We start from the raw sequence: 17,722 nt of genomic DNA, 5'->3' as shown, positions 1-17,722 counted from the left end.
CCACTAAATTATAAAACGTAATTAGTGTCGCGGTTTTTTCACAACCGTCTAATCCTCACCCGATGGCGCAACCGTTATCATATAATTACACCGCGGACAAAAATAATAACTATGCCGGGGGACATCAAAACGCCGAAAAAATGCGCATGTTCCGATCGATCTGCTATTCGATAACCAATTCAAAAACGATTCGAATCGAGATTAAAAAGCAAATTGGATACGGGCCATGATACTACTTTCTAAGCACAATGCTCGTTGATATTTAATGATCGTTAATGTCGTTTTATAAAGGTGCAGAACAACGTGATTCCACTTTTGTCTCTTAAGGCGGATCTTCACTTGCCGCAAAGTTTTCTGTGACAAGCAGCACTATTTATATAATCGCATAAGTATTAAACTTTCCGCAAATATTCGTAAAAAGTTGGTTTCACGAACTTACCAGCTATTTTTTGACGCTATCTTTGACATTGAAAAGAAATAAAGTCGTAAATAATTTAATTTAATAAGTAATGTCCACATTTATTAGTTACTACAGTTACACAAACGAATACCTATGTTGTAAGCAGGGTATATACTAAAATTTGACCAAATTTCTTGATATTAGGTTTTCCAGATAGATTTAATAAAATTTCAATCACCGTTTCTTATAATAATTTTTACTTGTCTGAATACCAAATTGGGGCATTTTTTACATATCATTTTATAGTTTACACTTTGTAAATAAAGACTGATTAGCTAGTTGAAAAAATTCTATGAGAAATTGATAAATTGCCTGATATTTCCAGGTTTTCCAGATTGGTATATAACCTATATAAAGTATTCCTTCGATTAGAATTTATTTTTTCAGTTACTCGTGTTAAAAATTATTTGCTCCATATTATTTCACACGAGAACTAGCGTCATCAGGTTCAGAAAACTAGTCGCAGAAGACATTGCGATATATCGCACGTGGGAACGCGCCTTTATACCCCGCGGCGTTTTGCTCGTCTGGGTGTACACCTCTGGGTTATTTGCATTTCTCGTTAACATTCCCACATTTGGCAATAGGTTATTTCGTATATAAATTAGCATTGACGCTCTTTAGACGGGCAATTATTTAGCGTTAACATTTTTCGAACGACGCGGCGACTATTTGAGAACGGCACGAAGCAACGTAATAATGGGATATCGTAAAATCCCGCAATTGCTCGTAAACACTCACGATTCACAATAGTTGGATTTTATAGAAAAATAATGAAGCAGAAGGCATTGAACAAGATAAAAACGCGAGGAATTTATGCTGCGACTTTTCACCGGCTACGAGCAAAGGTAGTGACATTTCAAATACGAGTCGAAGGCTCCCGGTTCTCATGTTTCCAACTTTTATACGTTAAAATCGGTGAAAATAAACGTTTGTCGTATTTTCTGTAATACCAAATATAATAAAACGGCTTTTATACTCATCAATTCCAACACAAGGACTGAATTCAAAATTTAGTCATGACAAATGGAAAATACTGCGACTGTCTATAGATTTATCGTCAGTTAAAAAATATTGAAAGTCCCCCCTATTATAGATAGAATATGGACGTATCCACAAATTTCCCGATAATCCCAAAATCATCGTCAGAATTTCAAATATTTAGTAACTATTACATACGAAAACAGTAAAATTTCTAAAAATATTAAAACAATTTTATCATCTTAAAAAAATTGTGTTCAAAATATGCACATACTTTTCACGGTGATGTCTTCTACATTTGGAATATGTAACTTATAGATTTAGATGGAAATTACATCAAACTAAAAGGTAAATATATATTTAAGACAAATTAACAACAACAAGAAACTGTCAAAAAATCTACAATGGCCTCCCATGATGATATGCAGAGCTTAAGGATATAATATCGTTTTCATTTCATTTTCATCTTTCCTTCAACTTAAGCAACATTAAAAATATATTCACACTGAATTGAAAAATGGTTTTTCTGAAAGCACGAACTTTGGAATTTCAATAATTTCATTGTAGAAGTGGAAAACACAAGCGAGTATACTATGAGTTATGAAAAATCTGTTTTTGCTTTTAGTTCAATTAACACTATTAGATATAATTCCAAGTACAATACGCAGTTTCAAGGTGTATTTACTTATCAGAAAGACGCCGAAGTTATGCACAAATGTTTTTCCATTGTTGGTGTAATGTCAATAAAACTTTTGTTTGGAAATAAAAACACGTCATTGGATCTCGTAACCCAAAAAATACACAAACTTAAATGGCGATTTAATAGAAGTATTTCAAAAACTCCTTTTTTTCTGAAAAAAAATACGGAATAATTCTAATAAAATAGAGTCAGCAGTGTGGAATTAATTAATTAAAAAGTTCCTCAATAATAAATCCTCAATAAAGTCAATTATTAAAAAATTATTACTGACAATTTTTAAATACATAATTCCAACAAAAAAGTGGGTATCTTAAATTAACACAGTTAATGAAACTACAAATTTGACTTTTATCGAACGTTTCTAACCGATATAGAAAAACTAGTTCCAACTAACTGGGAAGTGACATATTAATTAAGTAAATTTATTCAAAACTTACTATACTATCATCAGCAAAGGTTATTTTTATTGCACGCATAACCTTGACGGTCTTTTTGAAACAAAAATCCATTTATAATCATTAATTTCCAAAACAAAAACGGTACCTACCTACCAGAAATAAAAAAGTTACAACAGTATACCTAACTGTTGTTTCGTCAACACACGTTTTAGAGACCAATTTACGTTCATTATAAAAATGTTAACTATTTTGCTGAAAAAGTATGACTATATTAAGAATGTACGTTATTTCTCAAGTCTCAGTATATCTATGTTACATTTAACATTGACATTTAAAAGTCGAAGTAGGTACAATTGCAGCCGTAAACTGTCGCTGATTGTGGTTAAGGTCAAATGAACTATCTGCAACGACAATGATGACGATAACGATGACACAATTAAATATTTTTAATTCACGTTAAATAATCACTTTGCGTAACTTGAGGTTAAAAAAATAATATAAAAAATGTGTCTACTTGTCTGTCTAATGAGCTGTCTATTTCTTCAAATTTTACGTAAATACAAAATACACAAGTTTTTTTTAAATTAAAACATAATCACTACCGCGACATTAATAGTGACTTGTTATAAATGAAACTCGATATATTGCATACAAACATGGTTTTTCAGTAGAACAATTCGTATAACTGTTTACTTGTTTTAATAGCAATTAAAAAAAGTGTATCGAAATAATATGAATATAATCATTGACAGGACAAATTGCAGAATGAATGTCACTGACCCGTAAAATACCTATTAGTGTTTATTACCTTGATAATGGCATACTGTTTCTATCAGTAGAATAAAATGTATATGCAGATGAATCTGAGATTCTAACTCTGATTGATAGGTAAAGGAAGATCCTATAATAAATATACAAAATACATAGACTCCAGAACACACTATAATAGAAATTTAAATTTTTGTTAACACGCGATAAGAAAAACTTGTTCAACAGTATTACAGTTATAAACGGGGTCTATGAAATACATACAAATCTGGTACCGGTTATTTAGGTAGATAGGAAGGTTTGAAATGTATGTTATAGTTCATTGCACTGTTTGAATCTTTACAAATAGTCAATAGTTTTAAATGCATATATACTTCAAATGTAACAAGACTGAAATAAAAAGTTTTTACTAAAACTTCTATTCAACTTATATTTATATTCACAATTGAGGTTGTTTCTAATACTTATTCACTTACAAAAATTGCAACAGCAGATAGTTAAATGGATAAAACGTACCGAACATAAATAATTAATATATTTCAAATATCCTTTCACAGAACATACAGACGAAGAGTCATATGCAATGTTTGTTTACTTTAGTGTGCGAATACCTTTTTGGGTAATTAAAATATAGAACGGTACTTAGGTTTAATATGAACATCACTGCTTAGTAACTCTCAAAATGATTTAATGAAAAATATTTCGTAATCCTATTCTACATCATACCTACTAGGTATCACATAATGTGCTACATGAAATAGGCTAAATATTTTCACAAAAGAAACTATCTTATGGACTTAATGGTGATATACCCTCTATAAAAGTACAACATTTTTATTACAAAATGTTGAAGACTCACTGAAATGTCATGAAAGTTACAGGCATCATATCGTGTAAACAAAACAGATTCTCGCTCTAATAAACACCTAATGTATGTATGCTTAAAGTTAAAACCGTTTGTTATGATATAATGAAGGAAATGTAAACTTGTGGTATATAAAATTTATCTGCTACACTCATACATTATTTCGGTATAACGAAAAATACAAATAGCATTTTGTTTCTATAATATTGATGAAAAAAGTGGCAGAAAGTGAGAAAATATACGTTTCAAATTATTTTTTAAATAGAAATGTCCATGTTCCATATTTAAGGTCTCAAAATGTTCCTATACTCGAGAGCTTTCGAATAAACTATGGCATTTCTTGGAAAAATTTCGAAATTCAAAACGGCCGCCACAAAATGACGACTATAATTAGAAATTTAAAATAAATAGTTCAGTACCTAGCTTAAAATCATCTATCCATGAAAAATATCCCAATATAATAGTAAGGTTTACGATTTTGGACATGCTAAAACCGAATTTCATAGTCCAAAAGTGGTAGGAGTATTAGTAACAGACATTTTTGAGCATTTTTTTAGTTTTTAGACCATATCTTTCTGTCCAAAAGTAGCTTTTTTATGTTTTTTGACGTGCTGACTTTGAGTTATTGGATTATGAAGTCTAAAAAAATTAGGGCAATTAAAACGAACCATTTTTTAACAATTTGTAAGCACCTAAGAAATTTATTAGGTAGGTCTCAATTATTAGGGTTCCGATTAATTAAGCATTTAGTTTTGGATCTTGACGCTTTTGGCTATGTTAGATTTAAGGTTGTTAGGTTTGGGGCTTGATGCCAAAAAATGCCAAACAATTGTCAAAAAATGGCCAGTTCTTATAATCCAAATTTGTTTGTACTTTAGGATCCCAATAATCGAAATTATGATGTCAAAAAACATAAAAACAGCTTTTTATCGACAAATATCTATTTTTACCAGAGAAATGTGGACAAAAATTGCCAAAAAATTGCAAAATAAAATGGTCAGATCTCATCACTCAAATTTTTTTTAAATTAAATTAAAAAATTGGAGCCAGATGGTCAAAAAATATGAAATTAGCTTCTTCTAATCAAATATATTCCAAAGAATTAAGGTCAAAAAATGCCAAAAAATAGTCAGATCTCATCACCCAAATTTTATTAGTTTTCAGGATACCAAAAATCTAATAAGTCAGTATGTCAACAAACATAAAAATAGATTCTTATTGAGAATTATCCTTTTTTCTGAAGAAATATGGCCAAAAAATGGTCAAAAAAATGGCCTGTTTTAATCCCCTTCTTTTTAGACTTCATAATCCAATAGCTCAAAGTCAGTATAGTATGTCAAAAAAGATGAAAGAAGATACTTTTAGACAAAAAAACCTTTTTCCACAGAAATATGCTCTAAAAACCAAAAAAATGGTCAAAAATGTCTGTTACTAATACTTCTACAACGTTTGGACTAAAATAAAATGAAATTCGGATTCAGAATGTCCAAAATCGTAAAGCTATTGGGTTATTTTCCATGGATAGATGATTTTAAGCTAGGCACTGAGCAATTTTTTTTTTTATTTCTAATTATAGTCGCCATTTTGAATTTCGAAATTTTCCCAAAAATGACCATCGTTTATTCAAAAGCTCTTGAGTATACGAACATTTTGAAACCTTAAACGTATTTTTTCCTTACTTTTATTTTTGGAGAGAACGGTGTCCCGGTTGACGCGGAACCTCCCGTATGTTTAGTTTGAAAAATAAATTTTAAACAATTCACGACAGAAAATAATTTTGAAAGCCAAAAACAGAATTCATTTTTCTCCAAAATTATCATTTAACTAATAATAAAAACTGCCTTGATATATCATCCTACAGAGAAAATGTAGAAATTGAGAAAGGAGCAACAATGGTCAGTATAAACTGAAAGTACATTCCCAACATTTCCCCATATTTCATCTTCTCTTTAAAGATCATTGTGTGGTGTAAGTGGGTCACCTCTTCATTGTCGTTAATTTTATTTGAGAAAGAATGGGTAATTTATTAAATAAAGGATAATAAACTAAATTAACGTTTCGGGCTGTAAATCACAATCCCCATTTAAATATAATTTTATAAATTAAATGTACAATAACACGCCATCATAATTTTCCCAAATAGTAATAAAGATGTCAAGGGTGTTACACGGATAATAAAGCGCTTTATTATCCTATAATACCCGTGGTGCCTTCATCGTAATGTCTCACTAGTCCGTCATGTAATTCGAAAATTTACATTCGTTTGACATTTAACTTGTAATGGCTTTAACAAATGTTACAAATTACATGTAATATTTGTAATTGAATTAATTTATTTCCATGGTGATGCATTTCCAATTCATCCTAGGGAGTTGTAGATGTTTATAATTCCTCAGAGCAATGGTCCTCAAACTTTTTAAAGATGCTCTTAGAATAAACGTTTGTTTTTGACCCCTCATTAAACACGACAAAACAAAAATAACAGGGATAAAACAAATAATCAGAACAATAAAAGTCTCGAAAAAAGTCATCCATCATAGGAAAAAAATTGTAGAGAACAAAAATTATGTGCGAAAATAAAAGCGAGATGATGGAAATGGGATAATTAGATTAGTATGTAAAAATAAAATCATCTAAGAAAGCTTGAACGTGGAATTTGTAGGATGGTTTTTATGTTTTAAGCACGTGGTTGGGTCACGTTTTGGTTTAAACATTTTTTATCATTACCTAAACAAGAAAAAAAATTAGAAATACAATATTTAATTACATTCCAACTTAAATTAAATTACGACAAAAAACAATACCTTCAACAATAAAAATCGTAGTAAAAATTGCTAAATAAAAAAAAACCATTACAAATAACTGCTATTAAGTTTGTCACTCGAACAATTATTTCCTTTATAATTAACGAACACTGCAAAAATGAATTTTTACACCCAGTTTACCACATGTAATTACATTTAGTAGCCTTCATTTTCCCGCAGTATCTAATAAGATGTGAAACATATTACTAATGTTTTTCCATGTCCTTAAGTTTAGTTTATGTAACTTACATATAGGAATGATTCAGCATTCTAAGGTACCTACGACTTTTTTAACACAATAATTATTTAAATTTACATATAATTCTATAAACAGGATAACATATAAGCAACGCATTACACGTAATTAATTTGCTAATGCTTTTGATTTAGCTGCGTATTTTTTTACATCCGTTTTATTAGAATACTTTTTTTGTGGATGAGGCATTCTACTATACATATATCATATTTGTGTTGTAAAAGTATAAAGAGAAAGGCGAAATTTTAAGTGAAATTGGTCAAGTTCACATCTAAAGCTTTTATGGTTTCAAATTAACCTGGTCTTCTATTTTGCTCAATTAATATAATAGCACCATCACCTGTCATATTTCAGAGTACAAATTAGAAGGCAGTAATTATATTTTTCTACATCCATTTTATGCCAAATCTGGACACGTACGTCACATTTCATATCATATACAGGGTGGGCCATTAATGTGAGAAAGTAAAAAACTCCCTTGTTATTCGTAATACAGAAAAATAGTTTATATAAAAGTTGTACAAAATTGAAAAACCTAAAGGACAAAATTAATTTACTACACACAGGGCGATGAGTAAAAACGGGACAAGCCAAATATTGAATTTTTTAAATTGAATACCCTGTATATTTTTAAACATATAGATTTCTGAGAAAATTCTATATATGGCAATAAAATACAGGGTGTTCCAATTGAAAAATTTTAGAAAATCAAGTTTGAACTTTCTAAAACTGATCGTATTATAAAAAATGCCCTGCATAAAATATCGATATTAGTTAATACAGGAGCCTTTGTCTAACATTTGCCTATAACTCTAATTATTTTGTTCCAAGTGTTAGAAGCTGAAAGTTAATACAACTTCTTCGAGGTCATGTTTTTTCCAAAATTAGAAGAATTTTCTACATAACTTGGCAACCCCGCACTAAAATGATAAACTGTTTATATTGCCATATATAAAATTTTCTTGGAAATCCATGTGTAAAAATATACAGGGTGCTCCATTTAAAAAATGTAATATCTGGCGTGTCCCGTTTTTACTTATCACTCTGTATGTTTCAAATTAATTTTATAGTTTTTGGTCTTCAAGTGAGGAGAAAAACTCTTAAGTAGCATGGAAAACTTTATTCTACTAATTTCGCTGGTAACACGAGACACAACCGAGCAGGAACAAGGCTTCAAGACTTCTGGTTCGTGCCTCGAAATGTTTTCGGTTTTATCCTTGTCCCCAGGTACCTACTTTTATTACCCTATCCTAATTAACACTTATCCGGGTCATTGCCTACTCGGTTTGTACTTATGTACAATATATAAGCAACAACTAATTTATGTTTACAGCCTACTTATTCTAATCTCATCTGCTGAATACATTTATTTGGGATAATCTCGGATAATTCAAAGTATAATTTATATGGCTTGTAAATTCCCAGAAAGCAAAATATATTTATTTGGGCAGGCATTAAATGTAATTATAGCGTACCGCTACACTTTTTTTCTGGATTATGAGTAACAAGGGAGTTATTTTACTTTCTCACGCTAACGGCCCACCCTGTATGTATTTTTATGAAGATTGATATGTTGAAACTTAAAAGCACTNAATTGCTTAAAATATACAAAAATAAGAAATTAAAAAGGAATAAGGACTTTTTAAAATTTTTTTACTTTTTTAAATTTTGTAATAATTAGAAGTTACTGAAGGAACTGATTTTTCGAGTAATTTTTCTTATATGACAATGATAATATTTACCACAGTTTTGAAACAGTTTTCTGTTACCACCGATTACATTTTAGTTATCAGCGAATCGGATTAAAGTTTCGTAAAATTTTATAAACGTCTATCTATAAAAGCTTTCAAGAATAACTGCACACTTTGGAAATCTTTATAAAAATCACAAAAATATCTAAAACAAAATGCTTGACAGGATTTTAGGAAACTAAATAAGAATTATAATCAAATAATCGTACTTTAAATTTAGAGACTTTTTATTTTTAACATAAAATTAGAAATTTTCAGTTGATTTTTGCCTTACCAGAGTACTAGTCAGGAGTAGAGACTGACTATTTTTCGAATTTAAAAATATTCCGTTAAAACATGGAAATGGGACACGCATAAACTGACAAAATTGCAAAATTCCGCATTTTATCTCCCGTATAACTAACTAGATATCACGCCTGCCACTAAATTATAAAACGTAATTAGTGTCGCGGTTTTTTCACAACCGTCTAATCCTCACCCGATGGCGCAACCGTTATCATATAATTACACCGCGGACAAAAATAATAACTATGCCGGGGGACATCAAAACGCCGAAAAAATGCGCATGTTCCGATCGATCTGCTATTCGATAACCAATTCAAAAACGATTCGAATCGAGATTAAAAAGCAAATTGGATACGGGCCATGATACTACTTTCTAAGCACAATGCTCGTTGATATTTAATGATCGTTAATGTCGTTTTATAAAGGTGCAGAACAACGTGATTCCACTTTTGTCTCTTAAGGCGGATCTTCACTTGCCGCAAAGTTTTCTGTGACAAGCAGCACTATTTATATAATCGCATAAGTATTAAACTTTCCGCAAATATTCGTAAAAAGTTGGTTTCACGAACTTACCAGCTATTTTTTGACGCTATCTTTGACATTGAAAAGAAATAAAGTCGTAAATAATTTAATTTAATAAGTAATGTCCACATTTATTAGTTACTACAGTTACACAAACGAATACCTATGTTGTAAGCAGGGTATATACTAAAATTTGACCAAATTTCTTGATATTAGGTTTTCCAGATAGATTTAATAAAATTTCAATCACCGTTTCTTATAATAATTTTTACTTGTCTGAATACCAAATTGGGGCATTTTTTACATATCATTTTATAGTTTACACTTTGTAAATAAAGACTGATTAGCTAGTTGAAAAAATTCTATGAGAAATTGATAAATTGCCTGATATTTCCAGGTTTTCCAGATTGGTATATAACCTATATAAAGTATTCCTTCGATTAGAATTTATTTTTTCAGTTACTCGTGTTAAAAATTATTTGCTCCATATTATTTCACACGAGAACTAGCGTCATCAGGTTCAGAAAACTAGTCGCAGAAGACATTGCGATATATCGCACGTGGGAACGCGCCTTTATACCCCGCGGCGTTTTGCTCGTCTGGGTGTACACCTCTGGGTTATTTGCATTTCTCGTTAACATTCCCACATTTGGCAATAGGTTATTTCGTATATAAATTAGCATTGACGCTCTTTAGACGGGCAATTATTTAGCGTTAACATTTTTCGAACGACGCGGCGACTATTTGAGAACGGCACGAAGCAACGTAATAATGGGATATCGTAAAATCCCGCAATTGCTCGTAAACACTCACGATTCACAATAGTTGGATTTTATAGAAAAATAATGAAGCAGAAGGCATTGAACAAGATAAAAACGCGAGGAATTTATGCTGCGACTTTTCACCGGCTACGAGCAAAGGTAGTGACATTTCAAATACGAGTCGAAGGCTCCCGGTTCTCATGTTTCCAACTTTTATACGTTAAAATCGGTGAAAATAAACGTTTGTCGTATTTTCTGTAATACCAAATATAATAAAACGGCTTTTATACTCATCAATTCCAACACAAGGACTGAATTCAAAATTTAGTCATGACAAATGGAAAATACTGCGACTGTCTATAGATTTATCGTCAGTTAAAAAATATTGAAAGTCCCCCCTATTATAGATAGAATATGGACGTATCCACAAATTTCCCGATAATCCCAAAATCATCGTCAGAATTTCAAATATTTAGTAACTATTACATACGAAAACAGTAAAATTTCTAAAAATATTAAAACAATTTTATCATCTTAAAAAAATTGTGTTCAAAATATGCACATACTTTTCACGGTGATGTCTTCTACATTTGGAATATGTAACTTATAGATTTAGATGGAAATTACATCAAACTAAAAGGTAAATATATATTTAAGACAAATTAACAACAACAAGAAACTGTCAAAAAATCTACAATGGCCTCCCATGATGATATGCAGAGCTTAAGGATATAATATCGTTTTCATTTCATTTTCATCTTTCCTTCAACTTAAGCAACATTAAAAATATATTCACACTGAATTGAAAAATGGTTTTTCTGAAAGCACGAACTTTGGAATTTCAATAATTTCATTGTAGAAGTGGAAAACACAAGCGAGTATACTATGAGTTATGAAAAATCTGTTTTTGCTTTTAGTTCAATTAACACTATTAGATATAATTCCAAGTACAATACGCAGTTTCAAGGTGTATTTACTTATCAGAAAGACGCCGAAGTTATGCACAAATGTTTTTCCATTGTTGGTGTAATGTCAATAAAACTTTTGTTTGGAAATAAAAACACGTCATTGGATCTCGTAACCCAAAAAATACACAAACTTAAATGGCGATTTAATAGAAGTATTTCAAAAACTCCTTTTTTTCTGAAAAAAAATACGGAATAATTCTAATAAAATAGAGTCAGCAGTGTGGAATTAATTAATTAAAAAGTTCCTCAATAATAAATCCTCAATAAAGTCAATTATTAAAAAATTATTACTGACAATTTTTAAATACATAATTCCAACAAAAAAGTGGGTATCTTAAATTAACACAGTTAATGAAACTACAAATTTGACTTTTATCGAACGTTTCTAACCGATATAGAAAAACTAGTTCCAACTAACTGGGAAGTGACATATTAATTAAGTAAATTTATTCAAAACTTACTATACTATCATCAGCAAAGGTTATTTTTATTGCACGCATAACCTTGACGGTCTTTTTGAAACAAAAATCCATTTATAATCATTAATTTCCAAAACAAAAACGGTACCTACCTACCAGAAATAAAAAAGTTACAACAGTATACCTAACTGTTGTTTCGTCAACACACGTTTTAGAGACCAATTTACGTTCATTATAAAAATGTTAACTATTTTGCTGAAAAAGTATGACTATATTAAGAATGTACGTTATTTCTCAAGTCTCAGTATATCTATGTTACATTTAACATTGACATTTAAAAGTCGAAGTAGGTACAATTGCAGCCGTAAACTGTCGCTGATTGTGGTTAAGGTCAAATGAACTATCTGCAACGACAATGATGACGATAACGATGACACAATTAAATATTTTTAATTCACGTTAAATAATCACTTTGCGTAACTTGAGGTTAAAAAAATAATATAAAAAATGTGTCTACTTGTCTGTCTAATGAGCTGTCTATTTCTTCAAATTTTACGTAAATACAAAATACACAAGTTTTTTTTAAATTAAAACATAATCACTACCGCGACATTAATAGTGACTTGTTATAAATGAAACTCGATATATTGCATACAAACATGGTTTTTCAGTAGAACAATTCGTATAACTGTTTACTTGTTTTAATAGCAATTAAAAAAAGTGTATCGAAATAATATGAATATAATCATTGACAGGACAAATTGCAGAATGAATGTCACTGACCCGTAAAATACCTATTAGTGTTTATTACCTTGATAATGGCATACTGTTTCTATCAGTAGAATAAAATGTATATGCAGATGAATCTGAGATTCTAACTCTGATTGATAGGTAAAGGAAGATCCTATAATAAATATACAAAATACATAGACTCCAGAACACACTATAATAGAAATTTAAATTTTTGTTAACACGCGATAAGAAAAACTTGTTCAACAGTATTACAGTTATAAACGGGGTCTATGAAATACATACAAATCTGGTACCGGTTATTTAGGTAGATAGGAAGGTTTGAAATGTATGTTATAGTTCATTGCACTGTTTGAATCTTTACAAATAGTCAATAGTTTTAAATGCATATATACTTCAAATGTAACAAGACTGAAATAAAAAGTTTTTACTAAAACTTCTATTCAACTTATATTTATATTCACAATTGAGGTTGTTTCTAATACTTATTCACTTACAAAAATTGCAACAGCAGATAGTTAAATGGATAAAACGTACCGAACATAAATAATTAATATATTTCAAATATCCTTTCACAGAACATACAGACGAAGAGTCATATGCAATGTTTGTTTACTTTAGTGTGCGAATACCTTTTTGGGTAATTAAAATATAGAACGGTACTTAGGTTTAATATGAACATCACTGCTTAGTAACTCTCAAAATGATTTAATGAAAAATATTTCGTAATCCTATTCTACATCATACCTACTAGGTATCACATAATGTGCTACATGAAATAGGCTAAATATTTTCACAAAAGAAACTATCTTATGGACTTAATGGTGATATACCCTCTATAAAAGTACAACATTTTTATTACAAAATGTTGAAGACTCACTGAAATGTCATGAAAGTTACAGGCATCATATCGTGTAAACAAAACAGATTCTCGCTCTAATAAACACCTAATGTATGTATGCTTAAAGTTAAAACCGTTTGTTATGATATAATGAAGGAAATGTAAACTTGTGGTATATAAAATTTATCTGCTACACTCATACATTATTTCGGTATAACGAAAAATACAAATAGCATTTTGTTTCTATAATATTGATGAAAAAAGTGGCAGAAAGTGAGAAAATATACGTTTCAAATTATTTTTTAAATAGAAATGTCCATGTTCCATATTTAAGGTCTCAAAATGTTCCTATACTCGAGAGCTTTCGAATAAACTATGGCATTTCTTGGAAAAATTTCGAAATTCAAAACGGCCGCCACAAAATGACGACTATAATTAGAAATTTAAAATAAATAGTTCAGTACCTAGCTTAAAATCATCTATCCATGAAAAATATCCCAATATAATAGTAAGGTTTACGATTTTGGACATGCTAAAACCGAATTTCATAGTCCAAAAGTGGTAGGAGTATTAGTAACAGACATTTTTGAGCATTTTTTTAGTTTTTAGACCATATCTTTCTGTCCAAAAGTAGCTTTTTTATGTTTTTTGACGTGCTGACTTTGAGTTATTGGATTATGAAGTCTAAAAAAATTAGGGCAATTAAAACGAACCATTTTTTAACAATTTGTAAGCACCTAAGAAATTTATTAGGTAGGTCTCAATTATTAGGGTTCCGATTAATTAAGCATTTAGTTTTGGATCTTGACGCTTTTGGCTATGTTAGATTTAAGGTTGTTAGGTTTGGGGCTTGATGCCAAAAAATGCCAAACAATTGTCAAAAAATGGCCAGTTCTTATAATCCAAATTTGTTTGTACTTTAGGATCCCAATAATCGAAATTATGATGTCAAAAAACATAAAAACAGCTTTTTATCGACAAATATCTATTTTTACCAGAGAAATGTGGACAAAAATTGCCAAAAAATTGCAAAATAAAATGGTCAGATCTCATCACTCAAATTTTTTTTAAATTAAATTAAAAAATTGGAGCCAGATGGTCAAAAAATATGAAATTAGCTTCTTCTAATCAAATATATTCCAAAGAATTAAGGTCAAAAAATGCCAAAAAATAGTCAGATCTCATCACCCAAATTTTATTAGTTTTCAGGATACCAAAAATCTAATAAGTCAGTATGTCAACAAACATAAAAATAGATTCTTATTGAGAATTATCCTTTTTTCTGAAGAAATATGGCCAAAAAATGGTCAAAAAAATGGCCTGTTTTAATCCCCTTCTTTTTAGACTTCATAATCCAATAGCTCAAAGTCAGTATAGTATGTCAAAAAAGATGAAAGAAGATACTTTTAGACAAAAAAACCTTTTTCCACAGAAATATGCTCTAAAAACCAAAAAAATGGTCAAAAATGTCTGTTACTAATACTTCTACAACGTTTGGACTAAAATAAAATGAAATTCGGATTCAGAATGTCCAAAATCGTAAAGCTATTGGGTTATTTTCCATGGATAGATGATTTTAAGCTAGGCACTGAGCAATTTTTTTTTTTATTTCTAATTATAGTCGCCATTTTGAATTTCGAAATTTTCCCAAAAATGACCATCGTTTATTCAAAAGCTCTTGAGTATACGAACATTTTGAAACCTTAAACGTATTTTTTCCTTACTTTTATTTTTGGAGAGAACGGTGTCCCGGTTGACGCGGAACCTCCCGTATGTTTAGTTTGAAAAATAAATTTTAAACAATTCACGACAGAAAATAATTTTGAAAGCCAAAAACAGAATTCATTTTTCTCCAAAATTATCATTTAACTAATAATAAAAACTGCCTTGATATATCATCCTACAGAGAAAATGTAGAAATTGAGAAAGGAGCAACAATGGTCAGTATAAACTGAAAGTACATTCCCAACATTTCCCCATATTTCATCTTCTCTTTAAAGATCATTGTGTGGTGTAAGTGGGTCACCTCTTCATTGTCGTTAATTTTATTTGAGAAAGAATGGGTAATTTATTAAATAAAGGATAATAAACTAAATTAACGTTTCGGGCTGTAAATCACAATCCCCATTTAAATATAATTTTATAAATTAAATGTACAATAACACGCCATCATAATTTTCCCAAATAGTAATAAAGATGTCAAGGGTGTTACACGGATAATAAAGCGCTTTATTATCCTATAATACCCGTGGTGCCTTCATCGTAATGTCTCACTAGTCCGTCATGTAATTCGAAAATTTACATTCGTTTGACATTTAACTTGTAATGGCTTTAACAAATGTTACAAATTACATGTAATATTTGTAATTGAATTAATTTATTTCCATGGTGATGCATTTCCAATTCATCCTAGGGAGTTGTAGATGTTTATAATTCCTCAAACTTTTTAAAGATGCTCTTAGAATAAACGTTTGTTTTTGACCCCTCATTAAACACGACAAAACAAAAATAACAGGGATAAAACAAATAATCAGAACAATAAAAGTCTCGAAAAAAGTCATCCATCATAGGAAAAAAATTGTAGAGAACAAAAATTATGTGCGAAAATAAAAGCGAGATGATGGAAATGGGATAATTAGATTAGTATGTAAAAATAAAATCATCTAAGAAAGCTTGAACGTGGAATTTGTAGGATGGTTTTTATGTTTTAAGCACGTGGTTGGGTCACGTTTTGGTTTAAACATTTTTTATCATTACCTAAACAAGAAAAAAAATTAGAAATACAATATTTAATTACATTCCAACTTAAATTAAATTACGACAAAAAACAATACCTTCAACAATAAAAATCGTAGTAAAAATTGCTAAATAAAAAAAAACCATTACAAATAACTGCTATTAAGTTTGTCACTCGAACAATTATTTCCTTTATAATTAACGAACACTGCAAAAATGAATTTTTACACCCAGTTTACCACATGTAATTACATTTAGTAGCCTTCATTTTCCCGCAGTATCTAATAAGATGTGAAACATATTACTAATGTTTTTCCATGTCCTTAAGTTTAGTTTATGTAACTTACATATAGGAATGATTCAGCATTCTAAGGTACCTACGACTTTTTTAACACAATAATTATTTAAATTTACATATAATTCTATAAACAGGATAACATATAAGCAACGCATTACACGTAATTAATTTGCTAATGCTTTTGATTTAGCTGCGTATTTTTTTACATCCGTTTTATTAGAATACTTTTTTTGTGGATGAGGCATTCTACTATACATATATCATATTTGTGTTGTAAAAGTATAAAGAGAAAGGCGAAATTTTAAGTGAAATTGGTCAAGTTCACATCTAAAGCTTTTATGGTTTCAAATTAACCTGGTCTTCTATTTTGCTCAATTAATATAATAGCACCATCACCTGTCATATTTCAGAGTACAAATTAGAAGGCAGTAATTATATTTTTCTACATCCATTTTATGCCAAATCTGGACACGTACGTCACATTTCATATCATATACAGGGTGGGCCATTAATGTGAGAAAGTAAAAAACTCCCTTGTTATTCGTAATACAGAAAAATAGTTTATATAAAAGTTGTACAAAATTGAAAAACCTAAAGGACAAAATTAATTTACAACACACAGGGCGATGAGTAAAAACGGGACAAGCCAAATATTGAATTTTTTAAATTGAATACCCTGTATATTTTTAAACATATAGATTTCTGAGAAAATTCTATATATGGCAATAAAATACAGGGTGTTCCAATTGAAAAATTTTAGAAAATCAAGTTTGAACTTTCTAAAACTGATCGTATTATAAAAAATGCCCTGCATAAAATATCGATATTAGTTAATACAGGAGCTTTTGTCTAACATTTGCCTATAACTCTAATTATTTTGTTCCAAGTGTTAGAAGCTGAAAGTTAATACAACTTCTTCGAGGTCATGTTTTTTCCAAAATTAGAAGAATTTTCTACATAACTTGGCAACCCCGCACTAAAATGATAAACTGTTTATATTGCCATATATAAAATTTTCTTGGAAATCCATGTGTAAAAATATACAGGGTGCTCCATTTAAAAAATGTAATATCTGGCGTGTCCCGTTTTTACCTATCACCCTGTATGTATCAAATTAATTTTGTAGTTCAGATTTCTTGATTTTGTATAACTTTTATAG

At 29.8% G+C, this 17,722-nt stretch overlaps 2 protein-coding genes across 2 annotated transcripts in view; one reads left to right on the top strand and one right to left on the bottom strand.

Moving 5' to 3' along the window:
• Nucleotides 1–17,722, bottom strand: part of LOC108917434 (N-alpha-acetyltransferase 16, NatA auxiliary subunit) — a 94,138-nt gene that overhangs the window by 56,162 nt on the left and 20,254 nt on the right. The window lies entirely within an intron of this gene.
• LOC108917433 (extensin-2) overlaps nt 1–17,722 on the top strand; it is a 30,122-nt gene that overhangs the window by 1,320 nt on the left and 11,080 nt on the right. The window lies entirely within an intron of this gene.

This window comes from Anoplophora glabripennis, unplaced genomic scaffold (genome assembly GCF_000390285.2).
Source record: "Anoplophora glabripennis isolate ALB-LARVAE unplaced genomic scaffold, Agla_2.0 scaffold4, whole genome shotgun sequence".
Taxonomy (NCBI): domain Eukaryota; kingdom Metazoa; phylum Arthropoda; class Insecta; order Coleoptera; family Cerambycidae; genus Anoplophora; species Anoplophora glabripennis.
The sequence above is the reverse complement of the archived record's forward strand: the minus strand, read 5'-3'. Positions and strand labels throughout refer to the sequence as shown.